The sequence below is a fragment of the Artemia sp. Qi Xiang Cuo genome, chromosome 20 (assembly GCF_049724085.1).
Source record: "Artemia sp. Qi Xiang Cuo chromosome 20, ASM4972408v1, whole genome shotgun sequence".
Classification (NCBI taxonomy): Eukaryota; Metazoa; Arthropoda; class Branchiopoda; order Anostraca; family Artemiidae; genus Artemia; species Artemia sp. Qi Xiang Cuo.
The window spans coordinates 52,513,070-52,534,883 of record NC_142813.1 but is presented as its reverse complement, the minus strand read 5'-3'; the positions used below and the strand labels follow the sequence as shown (position 1 = coordinate 52,534,883).

Below are 21,814 nucleotides of genomic sequence, written 5' to 3'. Positions count from 1 at the left end.
AGTTTGGACTAAATATAGGCTATTATTTTTCTACACCCCATTTAGTGATGGATTTAATTTTAAAAATTAGCAGGGAGGAAATAGGCCTAATCACGTATGTAGATCAACACCTTTTTGTAGAGTGTTCAATGAGGGGAGGGTATGTTTTTCACAGGGACCGCGTCTTATCAACCGATCCGAGCGGAAAAAACACTGGTGTAAAGTGAAATGCAGTTTTCTTGGACATGAACTCGTTGTACTTCTTGGCAATATCCCACTACTCTTTGCCGTGTGGGAACTATCAATGGCTTGAGAATCCTTGTGAGTTCCCCGACATTAACACCGTCGAGGACAACGGACCACAAGGATGGTTCTTTGAAATTGACGGTCACATTCCGCTGGCCCTTCATGACTCAGTCAAAGATTTTGTTTTTCCCTGTATCAATCGGCCCGTGAGCAGGGACTCTCTGAGCCCCTACAATCGTTCATTGGTCGAGGATATGGGGATGCACTGGACTCCCTCTAAACAGAAACTGATTGCTTATTTGGACCCTAAGGAGAATATCGTTGTTCACCATGTGCTTTTGCACTGGATGGTGAGCAACGGTTTCAAGATCCCCAAAATACATAGGGTCCTGCAGTTCAATCAGCGACCCTACTTGAAAACGTTTATCGACACCTTTTCCGATAAACGCTCTAAGGCAAAATTCAAAGGTGGTGAAGGAAATGTATAAGCTCATTCTAAATTCAGCGTTTGGCAAAATGTGCGAAAGCGTACGTAATAGATCTCGCTGCGACGTTGTGACTGACCCTCTAGAGTGTGCAAGAATTATTGCCGACCCCAATTTTACATCATTCAGGAGCATAGATGCTGGCATGGTTCTGCTACACAGAAAAAAGTAAACCTTGGTACTTAATAAGAATATAGCAGGCGGCCTTTCAGCATTAGCAATTTCCAAACACTTCATGTTGTCCTTCTTTTACACTTTTTTCAAGTTGCCCTGGCCACGGGAGGGGGAGGTTCAATTATATTATGGGGATACCGAGTCTCTGCTGCTAAAAGTAAAAACTGAAGATTTATTGGGTGATTTGCAAAATGGGCTGCACATCAGCTCGCGGATGGATTTCACCAACTGGAATCCACCCCTCTTACCCCAAGCTGGTGAAACATCAATCCCCCAACCAACTATTAAAATTAAAATCTGAAACGGGAAGTGATTTGATATCCAGGGGGGTGTTCCCGGGTCCCAAAGCTTAGTGTGTGGAAACTCAGAGTGGGGAAGAAAAGAAGGCGTGTAAAGGGGTGCCTACACACTTTGTAAAGAGCAATTTCAACATGAACGTGTACAGAGACTATGTAGAAAGTAGCCTAGTGTCAAGAGCACAAGTGCTTGCAATTCTCTCTCTACAGTATAGAAATTATACTGTGAGAGTGGAGAAGAATGCAATGTCGTGTATATCTGACAAGGTCTATGTGCTCGAGAACGGTGTGAGTGTCCTGCCCCATGGTCACTACCGTATTTCAGATCGAGTTGAATGCGTAGACTATCGTAATCAACTTGGTCTGGATAAATTAATCTAACCAACTAACCACTCAACCTCATCTAACCCAAGCACTAACCACCACTACTAACCCGTAGCAGTGACGACAACTATTTTTCCATCGCGGCTCCCGGGGGGGTGGGGGACCCTTCCCACGGTCGGGTCCCTGGGGGGGGCCACCAATCACTCTACTGTTCAACTGTGCTAGTTCCAAATGTTGTTTTCAAGTGTTGTATAGAAAAGTGTTTTTTGTATAGAAAAGTGCTGTAGATGGACAAAGGTGTTGTACAGAAAAGTGCTGTAGATGGACAAAGATGTTGTACAAAAAGTGTTGTACAAAAAGTGTTATCATTGTTCATGTAGAACAAGTGTTTGTCGTAATAAATGTTACCATGAAATATTGTTTTTGTTGTTCTTGAATAGACGGGGAGATTATTGCTACTTATTCATTGGACACATATGATTTACAGTTAGTCATAGTCCGACTGTTGTCAACAGCATGTATCAATTTAAAACACCCTTCAGATCATTTCTGTGTGGTCCCTCAATGTCGGGGAAAACAACGCTTTTAGCTAAAATAATTCAAAATTGCGATAAAATGTTTTTGGAAAAACAGAAAAAAATCTACTATTGCTATAGTATTCGGCAAGAGTCCTATGATAAAATAAAAGCTAGTGCCACAACCATACCAATACAATTCATAAGAGGACTTGATGTTTTCAATAGTATTGAACCGAACTCGTGGTTGATTATTGATGATTTGGCTGAATCCATTGAACAGTTCTCACAGGAAATGCCGCAACTGTTCACTGTCCGATCCCACCATGAACAGATTTCCACAGCCCTAGTTCTACACAATCTTTTTCATTAAATCAAATATATGCGAACCCTTGCTTTGATATGTACTATCTATTTTATCTATCGGGTCGTGCGTGTTTATATCAAACTCCTAAAAAAAAAAAAGAAGAAATAACCCCGCACACCAAAAATTATGCTTTATTCGTACACACAGGCGACAAGCAAGCCATTCGGCTACAATTTATTGGATCTTAATCAGAGCACGCCCGAGGATCTACGTGTAGTCACCGACATTTTTGACAATGAAATTACAGTATATCTTCCGGTGAATAGTAGAAAAGGCTATTAGTCGCTATCATGACACTGAAGAAACTACACGAACAACGGCATTTATTTTCCGTTTTAAGCACTTCAAAACCCATGCTTAGGAAGGCTATACTTAAAACTGGGGTTGACAATGATTTCATTAATCTAATATCTAAACTTTGTTGAAATTTAACGTCGAGCTATTTTCAACTGCCAGATGTTTTTAGAAAACAGACAAACAAACCTCGTTCAACTTTAGTTGACTGGGCTTTTAAAAACAAGGTAAAAAAATTTAAAATAAAACGGCTCCTTCAAGCGGGCGGTAGCTTTTTCACACTTTTACTGCCAATAATTGCAGGACTTGTAAACAGTTTTCTCTAGATGGCAAAACCATATAAATTGACACCATTTGAACTTGTCCTCTCGCCCATCGAACATTTTGAAGACAATCTAAAAAAATTCATTAATGATGAGAACATTGCCGATGATAAAAAACTGCTTTTACTTCAAGATGCATTGCGACGTATGGACAAACATAGACCATATCGTGAGAGACCCACCGTCGCCGATCCCTCTAAACAAGAAGCATCTCAAGATTCTGCACGATCAAAGGAGAAGGAATTGAATTCGATTTTATTGAAAATTGGAAACCTATTGCCACTGTCGTATCGAGAACAGAGTAAAAGAGTATTATCTTATCTCATGTCGGAATCTGGTGATCAAGTTCAAGTCGAGAGCATAGGGAAACGAATTATAATTCGGGGAAAAAGTTATAATCTAGTTGATTTAATTTGTGATATGGTGACGAATCGTAAAGGACTCTTATCCTTTGACGATAATCTATACACCTTTCTAAGTGTATCAAACTTTCCCAAAAGTCTTATTGGCAATAAGCAAATTCTAAAGAAACTAAATGAACATCCAACAACAACATTTAAAGAAGAAGAAGAAGAAGAAGATACTAGCACCACTGATTTTTTTTACAACACCTGTGGTTGCTAGTCAAAAGCGAAGACGAATTGATTCACCCTCCAGTGTGCCAAAGGGGAGTGGACATTACACTACTTGTTTACGCTCAAAATGGATGAAGTTTTGAAAGGTGGCTATGAAAATATTGGCGAAGCGGGGAGTTTTTCCCCCAAAACGCATTCTAGAGCTGTGTCCGGCACCACAATGAAAAAAGCAAAAGAGTATCTAGAAAATGAACCAAGTTACACACTACATAGGGATCATAGACTTCACAGTAAACAACATCGTCAAACTAAAGCCTTTTTCCCTCTGCATATAATGCAAATGGATCTTTTAACTTTAGACACAGTTCAACAGCGTCATAATGCACCCTACAAATATATTCTAGTGGCAATCAGTATCTTTAGTCGTTATGCTTATGCCATTCCGCTGCGATCAAAGAGAGGTGTTGAAGTTGCTCGGGCCATTGAAAGTATTCTTGAACAGGATTCATATAAAAAAATTCAATCGGATCGCGGCAGTGAATTTGTTAACCCTCATGTGCAAAAGGTTCTTTTGAAATATAATAAAACACTCTATCACAGTCATAGTCCGATAAAGGCTGCATTGGCCGAACGTTTAATAAGAAAGATTTGTCTATTAATTTCAAGTTATTGTGCACTGAAAAATACATCTGCTTTTATTCACGATTTAGATAGAATCATGCAGATATACAACCATCGACCCCATCAATCTCTGTCCAACTCTCGCCCTCGGGATGTTCACTACAGTGAGAATACATTTGATGCTTTTCTAAAGCAATACTCCAATGACAATGAGAAGAAAAAGAAGAAGAAATTCAATGTTGGTGATACTGTTCGAATTAATAGAACCACCAATATTTTTGAAAAGGGAATTATTTATGGAGCACCGAACTTTTTAAAGTGTCCAAAATCCTAGACACCATACCCATAACTTATCGGCTGCGAGATAACAAAGTTGATGAAATTTTCGGTGGTTTTTATGAATATGAACTGCAAAAAGTTAGACACACTAGTGAAATTTATCTAATTGAAAAGATATTAAAGAGTCGTACTCGTAGAGGCAAGAAACACTTACTTGTTCGTTGGCTAGGATACAACTCGAATTTTGATTCTTGGGTCAGTGCTGAAGATATTAACAATGCCCAATGATTTCTATGTGACTTTCATGTCCAATGTTTCTGATCCTCTCTATAATGACTTGAATAAAACAAGTGATTTTTGGACAAAACTCTCACCCATCATTAAATTCGACGGAAAGTATGAAGTGGCTCTTGTCGACTGTATTCTCAGAAATACTTATGACATCCCTGAGAAAAGATCGTAAAAAATGAAATAAAAATCAGACCGTATGATTGGCCACCACCACCAGGTGATCAAGAACAAATTCAAAAAATCAATTGGTTGGATTATCCATATATTGAATTACCCTACGAGGAACTCACCTGTATGAATGATTTATGTCGTTCTATCAATAAAAGAATTTCCGCTCGTAAAAGGGAAGCTTTTCATTTCAACTATTCAAAAGAGGAGGGCAAGATCTATATTAGTTCACGTATTGCCAGTGAAAAGATTACTCTCAATGATAACCTAAAGGATGTTCTTGGCTTTAAGCTCAATATAATCAATGGTAAAAGTGCCGAAAACCCAAATGTCATTTTTACTGACTACCCATCTGCCTTCTCCACAGATACCTGTATATTTCTCTACGCCTCATTTGTGGAAACATCTCGGGTTGGTAATTCAAATGTCCCCCTCCTACGATTTCTTGAACGAAAAACCAATCAAGAACATATTCATCACTACAATATAAAGCATCTTCAGTATATTCCAGTAAACACTTCCTATTTGGAACTCTGTCAGTTAACATTAAGAACTGAGTTGGGTGATCCAATAGCAATTTCAAAGGGTTTGGCTGTGATTACATGTCGTTTTCGACCCATCGTTCAACAGCAAGATGTCTAATAGAAAAGTGGTATTCACTTGTCCTGATATTGACTGCTATGTTAATACTCTTGGCCCAAGACAACAGGGCAGTGGAATGGACTATTACAAGGGTCGCTCTTCAATGTCTGGCTACGGTCTTGGTAGCTGGTTTGCTTAGCTGTATCGCTCTTCACTACCACTGTCTAGAAAATATCTTGTACCGGCTGCGACATATTTTGCAGCGTCTGCACTATTCGAGTGGGGTTCTGTTTATAATTTAAAAAAAAGTGCTTCAGACGAACTGGGGTATGGTGTGTTAACCCTAGGTGAAAAATTGAAGCAAAACGTTGAATGCTTAAAAAGGCCGAGTAACAGCGTATCCTTGATCAGTCTCTCATCAGGTTAGACGCGTCGTACATACATTTTGTCAAAGAAAAGAAAGCCAATACATAGTGTAACAAGAAGCTCCAGGAAGAAAATTGTTAGATTGAAACTAGATTTCTTCTCCTAAAATGTCCTATCTACCACATAAGGATTCTCAACCTTCAATCACAGCCTCATTGAATCTATTCAATGCTGAAAATGTTGATGTCCGTGTCAAGCATGGATACTATGAACAATTCTATCCACAACAACCACTCTCCGATAATATCCACTTTCAAATTTATTCCAATGAAGACTACTTCATAGATTTATCGTCCACATTTATAGATTTACAAATGAAAGTTCGGAAATCCAATAATACAATGCCAGTTCGAGCCGATGGAATATCCTATGAAAATTGTATATTACATAATTTATTACGTCAAATTAGTGTCTACATCAATGGCACATTGGTGAGCACAAGCAACAATCTCTCAAACTATGCAAGCTATATCCAATTCATGCTGATGACACCCAAGTCATACAAGGAATTGAGAGGCGCCTCCAATGGATATGAATATATTACTAATACTGATAGTACAGATGCGCTTAAAAATGCTACAACTAGTGAATTACATCTAGTTGGAAAAATATATCATGAAATATTTAATATACCCCAATGGCTGCCGCCCAATGTTAAAGTAGATATAAAATTGACGCTTGCACCATCCAATTTCATATTGAGAAAGGAACTTGCCGCCAATCCCGATGTAAGTCTCTCCCTCACCTCGGCAATACTTCATGTACGCAAACAGCAGGTTATGAGTTCTGTTGCTTTGGCCGTGGAAAAACTGAGATCCAATGGAAATAATATTAAACTACTTGTTCCTCATACAATCACCAATCAACGTCATATTGCCATGGGGTCACGCACCTTCACCGATTCATCCTTTATCAATGGTGAAATCCCCTCGAAAATGGCTTTGGCATTTGTAAAAAGCGCCAGTGCAATAGGATCATGGACTGAATGCCCACATATATTCGAGATGTTTGGACTTTCATCTCTTTTGTGCAAAGTAAACGGTATTCCACTCTACAATCTATCTTTTGATAAATCCTATAGAATTTTGTACGAGTTGACCATGCAAACCCTAGATCATGACTCGCAACTATTTGAAAATGGTATAACCGAAGATATGTTTGCTAAAACACATGGTATCATTGTATTGGATTTGTCTGGCACACAGGATATGAGTATAGTACGTACGGGGACTGTACGTTTAGAGTGTACATTTACCGACCCATTGGCTGAGAGTATTGCCCTAATCTCACTAAATCAATATGAAACCTATTGGGAAATCACTCCCGAAGGCAGTGTTCTACTAGACTTGGCGCCATGAACACCAGTCAAATAATCAGTGTATTTAAAATGGACCCCTACTTGTCCCGGTACATATCCTATTGCCTACCCTCGGACTATCTTGAAAAAATTCAAAGTGCGAACAAAACCTTGATTATTGTTAATAGCAGTCCGTCGACTGTGCGGACGGGTCATTGGTTGTGCATCTTTCAAACAGTGATGAATATCGAATTTTTTGATCCTCTTGGTCTACCCTATACATTCTACACACCACACGTCAGCAACTATATTGAGAGTAGTAGGAAAACTATTATTCAAAATCGAAAGAGGGTGCAGGATCTAACGACTAAGAGCTGCGGCTTCCATGCGCTACTATATTTTGTGTTCCGATGTCGTGGTTATACTTAGATGCAGTTTCTCCACATTTATGGTGACAATCAACGTCTGAACGACTTTCTAGTAGAAAATATACTTACAAGTGTATTTAATATTAATTTGAGGGCCTTAAGAATAAAGTGCTTAAAAAATGTATGTGAATGTGTTTATTAATAAATTGTATATATATACAACAATCTTTTTAAGTCTTCACTTTTAGATTCCGTCATTGGTTTATAGGTAACTCTCGTGAAACACTAGTGCTGTTACATCGTTTTGCTTCTCTATCTATTGACCTTGATTGATTGCAAAGTCGGGATCATATTTGCTAAACTACAATGTAACCTCACTCTTGTCATATCTCTTTGTATAGTCAATGATACTATTTGCATTCATATTATGAAATTCACGAGTTTCAGTCTGTCTATTTGAAGTAAAATCACATAGAGTGTTTTCAAGTGGTGAATCACATTCGGTAACTGCCAAATAAAAATCGCTAGGTTTATAGTCATAGTAGGCAGTGTCTTCACAACGATGACGTAGAAGCCAAATTGTCTTGTTACCCCAACAGTTGAATCGTAGACCAGAATCCTCTTCCCAGAATAATTTAAATCCACGACGATACCTATCTCGTAGAAATAAACTAAAATCACGTTTAGGATTCTTTCCAATCAGAGCGGGGTAAGTATTCTCCCACTGATCACATTTATCAGTTTGTCTATTGGAGCATAGGTGCCCGCTAGGATGAGAATCACACACCTTCTCAAGACATGCATTACATCCTTTAATTTGTAGTGCATAACCTCTGTTCAATTTAAAGGAATTGCATAGTTTACACTTTTCATTATAGTCATCAATAATTGTACAATTCTCACATTAAGTCCAACTGCCAAGAGTGTACATGCACAATGGGCATATATAGAACATTTGGGTTTCCGATGTAAACTCTCTCACAGCTAAAACGAAACTGATCCTCTTCGCGCCATAAATTCAAAGCGTAGGAAAGGAGAGAGGAGTAGCTCTGTGACGTTGCCTCTTTCGAAGGTGGAGCCATCTACATTGGCAATGAATGTATATCCATGATATCATTCTGACGCGTTGTGATCAAGATATCAATAAATTGGGTATAAGCATTTGAATCGCATTTTAAAAGTTGAAGAGATAAGACGAGAAAATCATCATCCAAAATCAAATGTTTTTCCATAAACACTTATCTCAGTCTCTCTTTCTCAAATTTATTCATTTTTCAATCCTTTCACTCTGACTGCCAACTCTAGACTGAAAAGAAAGTTGGCTCGGGAACAACAACATTGACCTTGACATTTTGCCTCGAATAACAACAATAACATTGACCCCATTAACCACGTGTTCTCCCTAATGACTCTATTCAAAACAACATTGACCTTGGCATTTTGCCTCGGAAACAATAACAACAACATTGACATTCGCTAAGAGCGTGCCAAAAACACACCTGGAGAAAGAGGTCATTGACCGATTACGCAATCATTCTCACTAATGACTCTATGCCCATATTTGGACTCCTGTCAGTATTCTATGCCCATATAAGGAGTCCTGTCCGCGCTGGTACCCCCATCTCTACTCACCTGTTTCATTATACACATTAATAAAGTGACTCTGACAAAGTGTTGAGCGATATTTGATATCGATATATCGGACCAGATATCGAATGTCGCAAAATGATATTAAAGCTAAAATTTTTTTGAGGTCTATAGTCCCCTATTTTCCCCGCGGAAAATCCACCAGATAAGTATTATGCGAACTTTCAATATACACCTTTGATATTCTACGCAGGTTTGAATTCTTTCTTCTATAATTCATTTTATTTATCCTTATCTTGCATCTTACCATGGCTTCCATTTCGCAAGAATTCACCTTCGGCTCTCGAGTCAGATATGTATAAATGATTACTAGCTGACAAAGGAAAGTCCACGACAAACAATGTTACAATGAAAAGTTGAAATTTTGAATGTTGTCGAAGCTGAACTAGCCGATCAAACAGGGTGAATTTTCTCAGTCTGAAGAATTCTGTCTAGGAAAAGGAGCAGCTCCTTTTCCTTGACAGAATTTTCCTTGACATACAACATTTCATCCCCCTGTGACTTTTCCTTCATGGGGAAAATCCGGACGGAATTTTTGCCCCCCCCTCCACCACCTCCCCTTTCAGAGTAAAGCTATGAAGCATTGCCGAAATAATCGGGTATGAAGCATAGCTGAAATAATCACGAATAATTAATGCTAATTTTCTAGGAGTCACGTAAACGAACTTGGCTTCGCGGAAAGTGGAGCTGGTCTTGGCTGCTCATGTAGCCTGTCACTCGTTGGTGAGAACAATCGACCATCTTTCTATTATCATCAAAGACTTATTTCCTGGGCCTATTGGTGAATCGGTGAGACTAAAAAGAACTAAATGTTCCGCTCTCATTAAGAATGTGCTTGGACCTGAAACCCTGAAGGAGATAGTGGCTGACATTGGAGATCGTAAGTACTCTCTAATACTGGATGAGTCAACTGATATCTCTAGAGTCTCTAACCATCACATAGTTCATGTTTAGAGTATAAAATGTTTATTCATACATATAATACAGTGAATGTACATAAGGCGAGGACAGATACAGAATTCGAACTGACTCAAATAATCTAAATTTGTAACTTATATTCATCACAATATGCAGATACACATCCGAACATTTCACAGAACTGCTGTATTTTAATCTCTCAAGTTCCAGAAATCACAGCAAATATTCAGAATTAATTTGCTTATCAAGGAAATAGGATTTTAACTAAGAAATGAACCTTTCGACATATACTTAGAATTTTAGATATTGGTTTTAACCAAGAAAAACCTATTTCCATAGTTTACACCTTCTATAAAAACCTTATATACCCCCAGGTCATATCTTAAAACCCTCGCCCTGAAGGTTGTGGGGGAGTGTCCTCCTCAAAAACATAATTTATATCTGGAAATCAACTACGCTGAACAAAACAGCTATCTAAAAATTTTTATTGGATTTGTTTGGGGGAATGATGGGCGGGAGGTGGGGGGGGGCTATGTGCCCACCCAACACTTTAGAAAATTAAAAATGGCACAACCCCTTGAATTTAATAACGATTGAACATTTTTTTAAGTTTCGGCCACAAGACAAACATTAAAAACATTATATGCTCACAAGGCATAAATTAAAACTCGTGCCTTGAGGTTTGTGGGTGAGTGTTCTCCTCAAAAATATTTTTTCGATCTAGATATTAACAATGCGGAACAAAATGGCTATCTAAAAATTTTGATTGGCTGTGTTTGGGGAAAAGATGGGCGTGGGGGGAAGGGGGGGGATAGTTACACTCCAATCACTTCGACAATTAAAAAGGGCACTAGCTCTTTAATTTCCAAGTTACACTCCAACTAGTTACACTCCAATCACTTTTTGACTATTAAAAAGGGCACTAGCTCTTTAATTTCCAATCGAATGAGCCTGTTTTGAAGTTTCTACGACAACGCCTTCTATAAAAAAAACTTATATGCCCCAAGGGCAAAACTGAAAACCCTTGCCCTGGGGGTTGTGGGGGGTATCCTCCTCAAAAATATGTTTTCTATCTGGAAAACAACTACGCTGAACAAAATGGCTATCTCAAAATTTCGATTGGATGTGTTTGGGGGAATGGTGGGCGTGGGGGGGGGGGCTAGTTGCCTTCCAATCATTTTCGACTATTAAAAAGGGTCCTAGCACTTTAAATTTCCGATCAATTGAGCCTGTTTTGAAGTTTTTACGACAACGCCTATAAAAACCTTATGTGCCCCCAGGGCATAACTTAAAACCCTTGCCCTGAGGGTTGTGGGGGAGTGTCCTCCTCAAAAATATATTTTCTATCGGGAAATCCACTACGCTGAACAAAATGGATATCTCAAAATTTTGATTGAATGTGTTTGGGGAAATGATGGGCGTAGGGGAGGAGGGGGCGAGTTACACTCCAATCACTTTCGACTATTAAAAAGGACACTAGCTCTTTAATTTCCAATCAATTGAGCCTGTTTTGAAGTTTCTACTATAACGCCTTCTATAAAAACCTTATATGCCCCCAGGCCATAACTTACAACCCTTGCCCTGAGGGTTTTGGGGAAGTGTCCTCCTCAAAAATATATTTTCTATCTGGAAATCAACGACGCTGAACAAAATGACTATCTCAAAATTTTTATTGCATGTGTTTTGGGAAATGATGGTTGTGGGGGGGGGGGCGCTAGTTAAACTCCAATCACTTTCGACTATTAAAAAGGACACTAGCTGTTTAATTTCCAATCGAGTGAGCCTGTTTTGAAGTTTCTACGACAACGCCTTCTTTAAAAACCTTATATGCCCACAGAGCATAACATAAAACCCTTGCCCTAAAGGTTGTGGAGGAGTGTCCTCCTCAAAAATATATTTTCTATCGGGGAATCAACTACGCTGAAAAAATGGCTATCTAAAAATTTCTATTGGATGTGTTTGGGGGAATGATTGGCTTGAGGGGGGCTTGTTGCCCTCCAATCAATTTCGACTATTAAAAAGGGCACTAGCCCTTTAATTTCCAATCGAATGAGCCTTTTTTGAAGTTTCTATGACAACGCCTTCAATGAAAACCTTATATGCCTCCAGGGCATAACTTAAAACCCTTGCCCTGAGGGTTGTGGGGGAGTATCCTCCTCAAAAATATATTTTCTATCTAAAAATCAACTACGCTGAACAAAATGGCTATCTCAAAATTTTGATTGGATGGGTTTGGGGGAATGAGCGTGGGGGGGCGGGTAGTTGCCCTCCAATCATTTTCGACTATTAAAAAGGGCACTAAAACTCTCGATTTCCAATCGAATGAGCCCCCTTTGAAGCTTCTACGACGACCCGTTCCATATGAAGTGCCATTGGAGACGTATAAAACATTACTTACTTGCTTACTTTTGGCGGGAATCAGGCGTTTCCACCTCACCCGGCATCGATGATCTTGGAGACCTTCTTGGACCATGTTGAGCGATCTTCTGCCAGCTGCTCTGCAAAAGTAAGCCACTGAGTTGACCATCTGTGTCCGAACTTTCTGAATCCCCCGATAGGTTCAAGGTCTGATTTGGCTAGGTTCCACCAGTTTTTCCTCTGTCCTCCTTGGCGTCTCTTCCAGGAGCTAATAGGCTCGACTAGAAGTATTTGGTGAGGCAAGTATTCTGGCGGCTTCCGTAAAGCATGGCCCAACCATTTCAAACGGTGTTCTTTAATAGTGAGCGCAACATCTCTCTGAATATTGCACATTCGACGTAGATCCATGCTGGAGATACGGTCACGCAGCTGTATTCTGAGAATTCTTCGCAGACAAGTATACTCAAACACCTTCAGCGTATTCTCATGCTGTAGTTTTACCAACCATGTTTTGCATCCGTAAAGGAGAACGGTGCGGACTAGTGCCATGTAGATTCGAACTTTCGTTCGGACACTGACTTCGCGGGGATTCCACAAGGTTTTCTGAAGGGAGGCAAAGACTGTCTGCGCTTTCTGTATTCTCTGTTGGATATCAGCGTCGGAGGATCCGTCAATACATATTTGGGAGCCTAAGTATGTAAAACAGTTTACTTGTTCCAGCTGAGCTTGATTGACAGTTAGTGTGAATGGTCCTGTGTCGTGGTTAATAGCCATGAATTTCGTTTTCTCTGTGCTGACTTTCAAGCCAATCAGGTCTGCCCAGGCCACCACGTTGTCAAGCATGTTTTGAGCTTCTACGGGGTCTGACAGGAGGCCAACATCATCCGCATAATCGAGGTCAGTCAGTGAGAGATTCTGTCCGATCTGAACTCCTGGATAGGACGACAGTGCATTTTCAAGCACCCAATCGACGCAATAATTGAACAGAGTCGGAGAGAGGATACACCCTTGTTTTACTCCGAACTCAACCAGGAATTCTTCAGTTTTTTTACCATAGACTCGAACTCGGCTCACTGACGCGTCATAGTATGCCTTCATCAGTTCAACAAACTTCAGCGGCATTCCGTCGTTCTCAAGGATCTTCCAAAGTTTCTGGCGAGTGACAGAGTCGAAGGCGGCAATGAGGCCCAAGAACATCAAGATCAGGGGTAGATTGTACCTTTCAAACTGCTGGATAGTGAGGCGAAAAACGAAGATATTATCCATACAGCCTCTACCTGGCCGAAAGCCGGCTTGATTTTCTCGGGTTCTTTCCTCCCTTGCCCCTTTGAAGTGGTTCAAGAGTATAATCCCGAATATTTTGACCGCAATATCTATAAAACTTATTCCGCGGTAATTTTTGCATTCGGTTTTATCTCCATTCTTATAGAAGGGGAGAATGACTGATGTCTTCCAATCTTTTGGGAAAGAATTGGTCCTCCACACTTCTTCGAGAATTCCATGGAGCTGTTCAGAAGTGACCTCAGAGCATTTTTTGTACATTTCCGGGGGGAGGCCCTCTTCACCTGGGGCTGTGTGGTTCTTCAGGGTTTTTATCGCTTTTAGTATTTCGGCTCTGGTCGCTGTTTCAAGCTCGGGATCGTATTGTTCTCTAGAAACGGCAGGTGGGAAAGCATCAGGGGCGGATGATGGGGATGGGTTTAGGAGGATCTGAAAGTGATCCTTCCATCCTGCTAAGCGCTCCTTCTGACAACTGATGATTTTTCCTGATCTGTCTTTGACTATTTCTGAGGCAGCAGCTTTCTTACCAACGGACTCTTTCAGGATCTGGTAAAGCTTGCGGGTATCATGTGAGTGTGCTGCTTTCTCTAACGACACGGTAGCATCTTCCCACATTTGGCGGCGGTTCAGACGAACAGAGCGTTTTACCTGTCTGCGCAGCTCTTTTGTTTCTCCTTTAGGGCCGCTCATCTTTTGTCTTCGCTCACCGACTATTGACAGGGTCCTAGCGGTAATCCAGTGCTGTCGTGTGATTTTTGCTCGGCCTAGGATCTCATCAGCAGTCTCTGTCATCACTGTTTTAAAGGTCTCCCATCTCTTCTCGGGAGTTGGGTTTTCATCAGAACTGAGGGTGTCAAATCGGTTAGTCAGTTCCAAATTAAGGACCTGCCGAACTTCTTTATCTTGGAGCTTACCGATGTCGAATCCGGCCTTGGGTTTGTTTTTCCTCCGAGTTGCAAGACGTAGCAAAATTTTTGCAGTAACAAGCCTGTGGTCAGACCCAGACTGCGAGCCTGTGTCCGTGCCGTTGTAAGAGTGTGAGTCCTGTACAGAGTTTCTCCAGTGCTGCCGCACGAGAATGAAGTCAACTTGGGCCTTAGTTACACCATCATTTGAATGCCTAGTTAAAAAGGGGCTAGGCTTGTGCTGAAATATGGTATTGGTGACAACAAGGTGGTTCATCAAGGCGTAGTTTAACAACCTTTGCCCATTCTCGCATCTGTGACCTTGTCCAAATTTTCCCAGGACTTGTCTTGTGGTTTGGTCAGAGGGACCAACTCTTGCGTTGAAGTCTCCAGCGACAATCAAGTAATCACGTGCGGCAACAGAAGAAGACGGCTGCTGTAGCTCGCCGTAGAAATCATCCTTGGTCGTTTCAGCAGCGTCACGGGTGGGGGCATAGGTAGAAATTATCGACACATTTGCGGGGTTTCCTTTTAGTCTGATTCTGGCAAGTCTACAGGGGACTGGTTCCCATTCTAGGAGAGCATTTCTGGTTCTTTGGTTCATGATGAAACCAACTCCGTGGAGTCCCGAATTATCCTCTACTCCGGAGTAGAAAAAATAGAATTGACGTAGCGCTTCAGGAGCTGTAATAACTATGGAGCCAGAACCTGAAATTCTGGTCTCGGATATGCAAAGTATGTCTATGTTGTACTTCTCCATCTCATGGACAAGAAAAACTTGCTTGGCTTCTTGTTTGACGGATCTTACATTCCAGCATCCCACATTTATTCTAGATTTTGCCTGTTTAATGACTGTAGTGGGTTTTCCTAGATTTATGGCATGAAAAGGATTTTTCGACTTCGCCGTCATATTCGAGGTCGCGTCGCCTGCCGGGGACGCCGTAGTATGGTTGGCTTGTTTACTTCTCGACACCCGCGCCAATACAGGGGCCGCGTCGCTTGCCGGGGACGCCGTAGCCGTTACAACTTTTCTTCTAGGTCTCAGAACCATCGATGTTTCTTGGGAATAGAGTTGACCGCAAGGTCCCCAGTCTTGCGGGTCACCCGGAGCGCGTTGGCCACCAAATCACTCGGCGTGGAGCTCAGTGGTGTTTACACCCTTCCACCGCTTTGAGGTGCGCTGACGGATTTCCACTGCTGCCCAGGGACGGAAGATCGTTACCTTACTATAGGTAACGCTACAGCGTTGCCTCTGATACGGTGCTACGGATATTACTGAGTCATTTGAAAGTTTAATTTGATAATGCTTTTTCGCTAGGTCGTTTCCACCCGTCAATTAGATTGTTGTGCCGTTTTAGATTGATTGTGCATTATATTTGTGTATATTGTAGTTTCTTTATGTTTCTTTTTTCCTAGCACTCAGCTTGTGTTTTCTCGTTTTGTAGCGGGTTACAAATAAATTATTATTGTTATTATCTGGAACTGTTCACTAAAATAGAGCAATTTTAGGGGTTTCACCAAGTCACTTGAGACTTTGTCTATGAGATCTTTGGACTTAAAGCCCAAACCATACCTTTAAAAAAAGGTTTTTGCCTACAAAGTTTGTTTTTAAAATTTAATATGACTTGTTTCCGACAGAACTTAATACTGTTCTCGCCATCCTGTCTTGCTTTCCCAAATGCTTTCATTGTTTGTTTGTTTTTTGTCTTAGGCTAATAATTCAATATTTATTTGAAATTAAAGTTTTTAAAACATTTCTTCTAGATATCTAGTACGGGATGAGTGAAGAAAGCTTGTATTCCACAAGAAGGCTTTATCGTGCCCAACCAAAGTTTCATATTCAAGATAGAAGGCTTGAGAGTAATTTTAGTAATCTTAATATCTACCAATGGCTTGTTAACTTAGAACGGCATGGAAGTTACCGAACAGTGTTTCTTTGTGAAGAGATGCCCCTGTCTCTCTCACCTCAATGTCCCTACTGTGAATCCTCCACCAAGAATGGATTGCATAGCCTCCAAAGCATGTGTTTAAATGTCTTAGCCAACTCTGAAAGTTTTTCTGCCGCTGCAATGCCATTTTCTTTGTATAATCGTTTGATACAAGTGGCTCACCGTTTGAATCACCGTTTGAAGAGTTTGAATCTTTTTCTCTGGTGTATGCCCTGTCATATCATTATTCTCAATGTGCTGTCTCTGTGAAAAGAGAGGAATTTGCCCAAAGATTATTCTATTCTTTTATGGAGCTTATTTTGCAAAAGGAAGAATGTACTCTCCTGACATTAGATCTAAGAGGTGTAGTTATTTCTTGTCCCATTCAGCTTAAAAAAAATTTTGAGCTCTTGAATTTAGCACAAAAATTGGATAGTAAACCTTTGCGACAAATTTTCTTAGATATAGAAATAAATTATCCAGATAAATTTTCATCTTCCCTTTTGGATCAGCTGTCTAAAATTCTGATGGACAATCCAGGGATCAATCCCAAAAGTAAGAGTACACTCCAGGTGCATTTGAGTCACCTTTCATTCACCTTGCATTCAGCCTTATCTTACAGGAGTCAGCCTTATCTTACAGGGGATAACAGTGTACAAAAAAAGGTGATTAGTCTTTCTGCAAGCAAATTAGAAAGCTTGGCGACCATCTTGACATCAGCTCATTTCACAGAAATATTGAATGAGCTCAAAATTCCCAAATATCAAAATCTTGTAGCTCTTCAGTTTAGCAACGTTGGTTTACCTTTGAAAAACGGCACAATGCCTATTGACTTGTTAGCTCAGTGTGTTTGTGAACTACCAAAACTAAGATCTCTTAGTATTTTTGAAATTCCGCTCACAGGGTGTTTACAATCTTTGCTATCCAATTTAAAGTGCGGATTATTAGAACTACGTTTACCATGCTGTGTTCTCAACCCAGCCGATTTGGTTTACCTTATGGGATCAATCCATGCCAAATCTTTGATACTTCTTGACATTAGGGAGAGAATTGCCAAACAGTGCCTGGTCCAGCCCTGTACAGTGTCTATTGAAGATTGTCTATGTACATTGTCTGGAACTTATGCAAACTCCACGATGTGTCTGTTGCCTGTTATCCGTGAACTTTGTTTATGGCAATCGTTAAAGGTTCTTTGTTTATCGTTAAGAGTCGAAAATTTAGTTGAGCATTACAATGGCAGCTTTTCTACTTTTGAAATTTTTTTATGAATGTGTATTTGTTATTTTATGGCTTCTATATGAATAAATTACTCTTTGTACCATTTATGATCGTCTCCCGATGTAGAACCTAACAAAATACAAAACTCAAGACATAAATTAGCTTGGTCTATACCAGTGGTTTCTGACTGGTTATGCGCCTTGCCTCGCCACGGCATATTTTATACAAATGAAAACACCTTTCGTATAATTCATGACGTCATTGTAATACTGTCATGTACCTTTTTGCTCTTTAAATGCATATGGATTTGACGTCATTAACACAAAAAATGCTTTCTTCTCAAAATTAAGGTTCTACAGCATAGTCAGCTGAAGTTGGAAATTTTGGAATTCATTGAGAATAAAACATGCATTCGTATGTATGGAGATATTGACTCCATACTGAAATTTTCATCATGTATTGACAAATTTACTTGGATAAATTACGTGCTGTTTATTCAGCAAACTCGGGTAATTTTTATAAAAATCTATTTTATAAAAATATAGATTTTGTTTTATATCCAGTCAGTGACTCTAATTCAGGAAAATTTCAGGGTACGTTGCGAAATGTATTTTTATAAATTTAAAGAGGAAGGGGAATGTTTTTTTTATTTTTGTAATAAACATACTAAAAATGTTGATTTTCTAGTTATGGGGACAGGGTTAGTTTTTGTTTTTAGAATTCTTTTTCAATGAAAATATAAAATAATGTGCTTTTCAATGAAACACCAACAATATTATATCTTTTGAAATCCTGGGAGAGGAGGGATTTTCCAACCCCATAATTTTTGCCCCCTAAATCCTCTAATAAAATTTTAGTTGGCACTAATATTATGGTATTGACAGTTCTTTTAATGGGTTTTTCACCTCTGGATGAATTGAAATGTAATTTAATATTGTTTCTTTTTAGATAGGTTCAGAGGACCATAAAAGTTTTGTCTTGATGTCTTTGGTACTTAACAGTTAATAGTTGGTACTTAATTGGATATGTGCAGACAATTTCAAGTTGAAAATATCGTCGAAGTCCTATATGTTGGAACGTTTCAAATTTGAATTTGGAACGCAGGGAAATATCACTTTCGGCTTTATGTACTAGAAAAAGAGTAAAAGATACCTATCCAAAGTAGTAAAAGATGCGCTTTTTTTGGCTATTCGATTGTTTAGTGGTGTTTTCATGTATTTTTTGCTTTCAAAATGGGAAATATTTGTTCACAACATATGGTAACTATGGTGTTATGTTCCAACATGGGAGCGTTGGGTGTTAATGTTGTCATTGGAACCGGAAAACATGTAAAATACATATCTTTTGTTATATTTAATAAGATTTGGTATGAAGGATAAATAAAAAATTAGGCTTGGAATTTCTCGTAACATAGTTACAAGCGAGTTCTGATGCTCTCTGCTCTCTAGCCCCCACATATTTATTTTGTATACTTGGTATCAACAACATCCCCTCAAGCAATTTCATGTACAGTGACTGTGGCAAGAAATCTCGTGCGAGTGAAGCTGTGTGTGAAGATTGTGACTGGTGAAGAAATTATCAAAGAAGAATTAGTGGATTGCTGCTTTTTAATTACAGACAATAGATTTTTGACTACATATGTTCACACCAGCAACTACCTAGGGGTATTGTTGGCTGTTACTCACTCTTCTCACGGTATAGATGGATTATGTAAGGATATCCGTTAGAAAAAGCTAGCACCCATGCTCTGTTTTCAAATCGAATTTGTTTTCCTTGGATATAAATTTTGCAGTTGTGACGACCAAAGAAAGGTACCATTTGCTCCTACACGGAAAATTCTTTTGACAGAACGTCCCATTTTACCAAAGTTTAGTGTTCATTGCATCAACAATTGGCCTCACTTTTGCCATTTTGTCGCTGTCCTAGAGCTCATTATTATTTGCAAAGGTCAGTTTTCTTTATATCTTCAAAAATATGTTGCGACTCCTGGCTTGATTAACTATGAGATTAAATAGGTCGTTTGACCGGGACCAGTACATTCTTTTACTAGGAAGATAATGATATCCTGATATTAGCACAATTCTTGAAAAATTGTCATGTTCTTCAAAGCTCAATGTGAAGCTGATATAATAAATCTGAGAAGCGTATTGTATTTTTTCCCGTATGATCATAGCCGAATAGTTTTGCCCTAAAACTGACAACAACAAAAAACAACCTCTAATTTGGGGTAAGCATTGGGCATAATTTGGGCATTGACTTAGTCTCCCAGTCTTAGAATTGATTCCGACAAAAGCTTTAGGGACTTTGCTATCTTTTTATATTTCAGCATATTCCTTGAGTTTTGTTCAAAGGTTTGGATTTTTTAGATGTGAATCTTGAAGACTGTCCTTGCGATACTATTGAGGCAGTTTTTCTACAATGGCTTTTTAGAACGTCATCTAAATCTACCATCCAATTTAGAGGCGAAAAAAAGTCCGGATGGAACATCCCCAGCTACATCAACTGTTGCGAAAATATGGGTGATATCAAGCTCTGTCGTCCCTGCAACACCACTTGGAAGATCAATCAAAGAGTCTGTGTTCCCTCTTCCCCTTCTTCTTCTTCACTTAGTAGCCCCACATCTGGAGAAATTACGACCATATCAGCTTCTGCTTTGTCATCAGTTAGTTTTTATGGTATTACAACAGCTTCTTTAAGAAATTAAAAACTTTTTTCATAAAATAATTTTTTCAAAGAAAAGTAAAGAACTCCATTAAACAAAAAATGAGCAAAAATAAAATAAAATAATCTACCAAGCGTGAAACTACCACAAATCAGCATCGATGAATAAATGAAACCCAAAACGAACAGAAATTACAATAATTAACCGAGTCAAATTCAAAACGAGCAGAAATTAACATAAGTTGGGCACAAAACCCCTGTGTTTTCCCAAGGCCAGAACAAAATTTGCACTTTACTGAAAAAATATATATGTTTTTACTTTTATAACTTTAATAAATCAAATAATATTAACATTTTGATTACTAAGTATCAGTATATGTATATTAAACTGACAATGCACATTCATTTGTATTTTAAACCTGAGAAAATTTGGTTGATTTTCGAAAAAATTTTCAGTAATTTTTAACAACATATACCTTGTTAAAAATCTGAACACAAATAGTACTGTTTAACTTAGTTTCATACCTCCTCTAGTTGACCTGAAATGGAAAACTTGATACCATTCGCATAAAAATCTGTTTTCTTTCTTTGATAGTTTGGATTTACCTTCACCTATTTTGATTTGGTGAAATTTTAAGAGCAGAAGTAGCCCCGAAAGTTTGAACATAATACCCTCAGTCGATCTTGGGATACTGCTGAGATGCCTTATTGGGAATTAGCATTATCACAGTGCATTTTGATTTAATCTTAAGGAAACATTTAGTTTTTAAACATAATAAGCCAATGGGAGGTTGGGCGTGGGAGGGTGGGAGTGGAAGGGGGATTAGTTGCCCTCCAATCACTTTCGACCATTAAAAAGGGCATCAGTCGAATACCCTTTTCAATCGATTACTTTCATACGAATGAGCCCTTTTTGAAGTTCCCACGACAACTCCTTCGATACGAAGTGCCCTGGTCTAAACAACAACAAAAATAATACATTAAACCCACATCGATTTTTACTATAAAAATGTCAAGCCTTCCAATCAGTTTCGACTATTAAAAGGGGCACTAGGCCTTTCGATTTTCAATCGAATTAGCCCTTTTGGAAACGACAACGCTTTCTATAAAAACCTTATATGCCCCCAGGGCATAAATTACAACCCTTACCCTAAAGTCTGTTAGGGTGGTTGTCATCCTCTAAGACCGAATTTCCAGAACTTTCAACTACGTTAAACAAAATGGCTATCTTCAAATTTCTTATTGGATGTGTTTGGGGAAATGGTGCGCGTGAGAGGGGAGGTAGTCG

The 21,814-nt window shown here is 39.2% G+C and overlaps 1 pseudogene; it reads right to left on the bottom strand.

Moving 5' to 3' along the window:
• Window positions 1-16,887, bottom strand: part of LOC148940349 (uncharacterized) — a 43,011-nt pseudogene extending 26,124 nt beyond the window's left edge.
• Window positions 16,888-21,814: the final 4,927 nt, after the last annotated feature.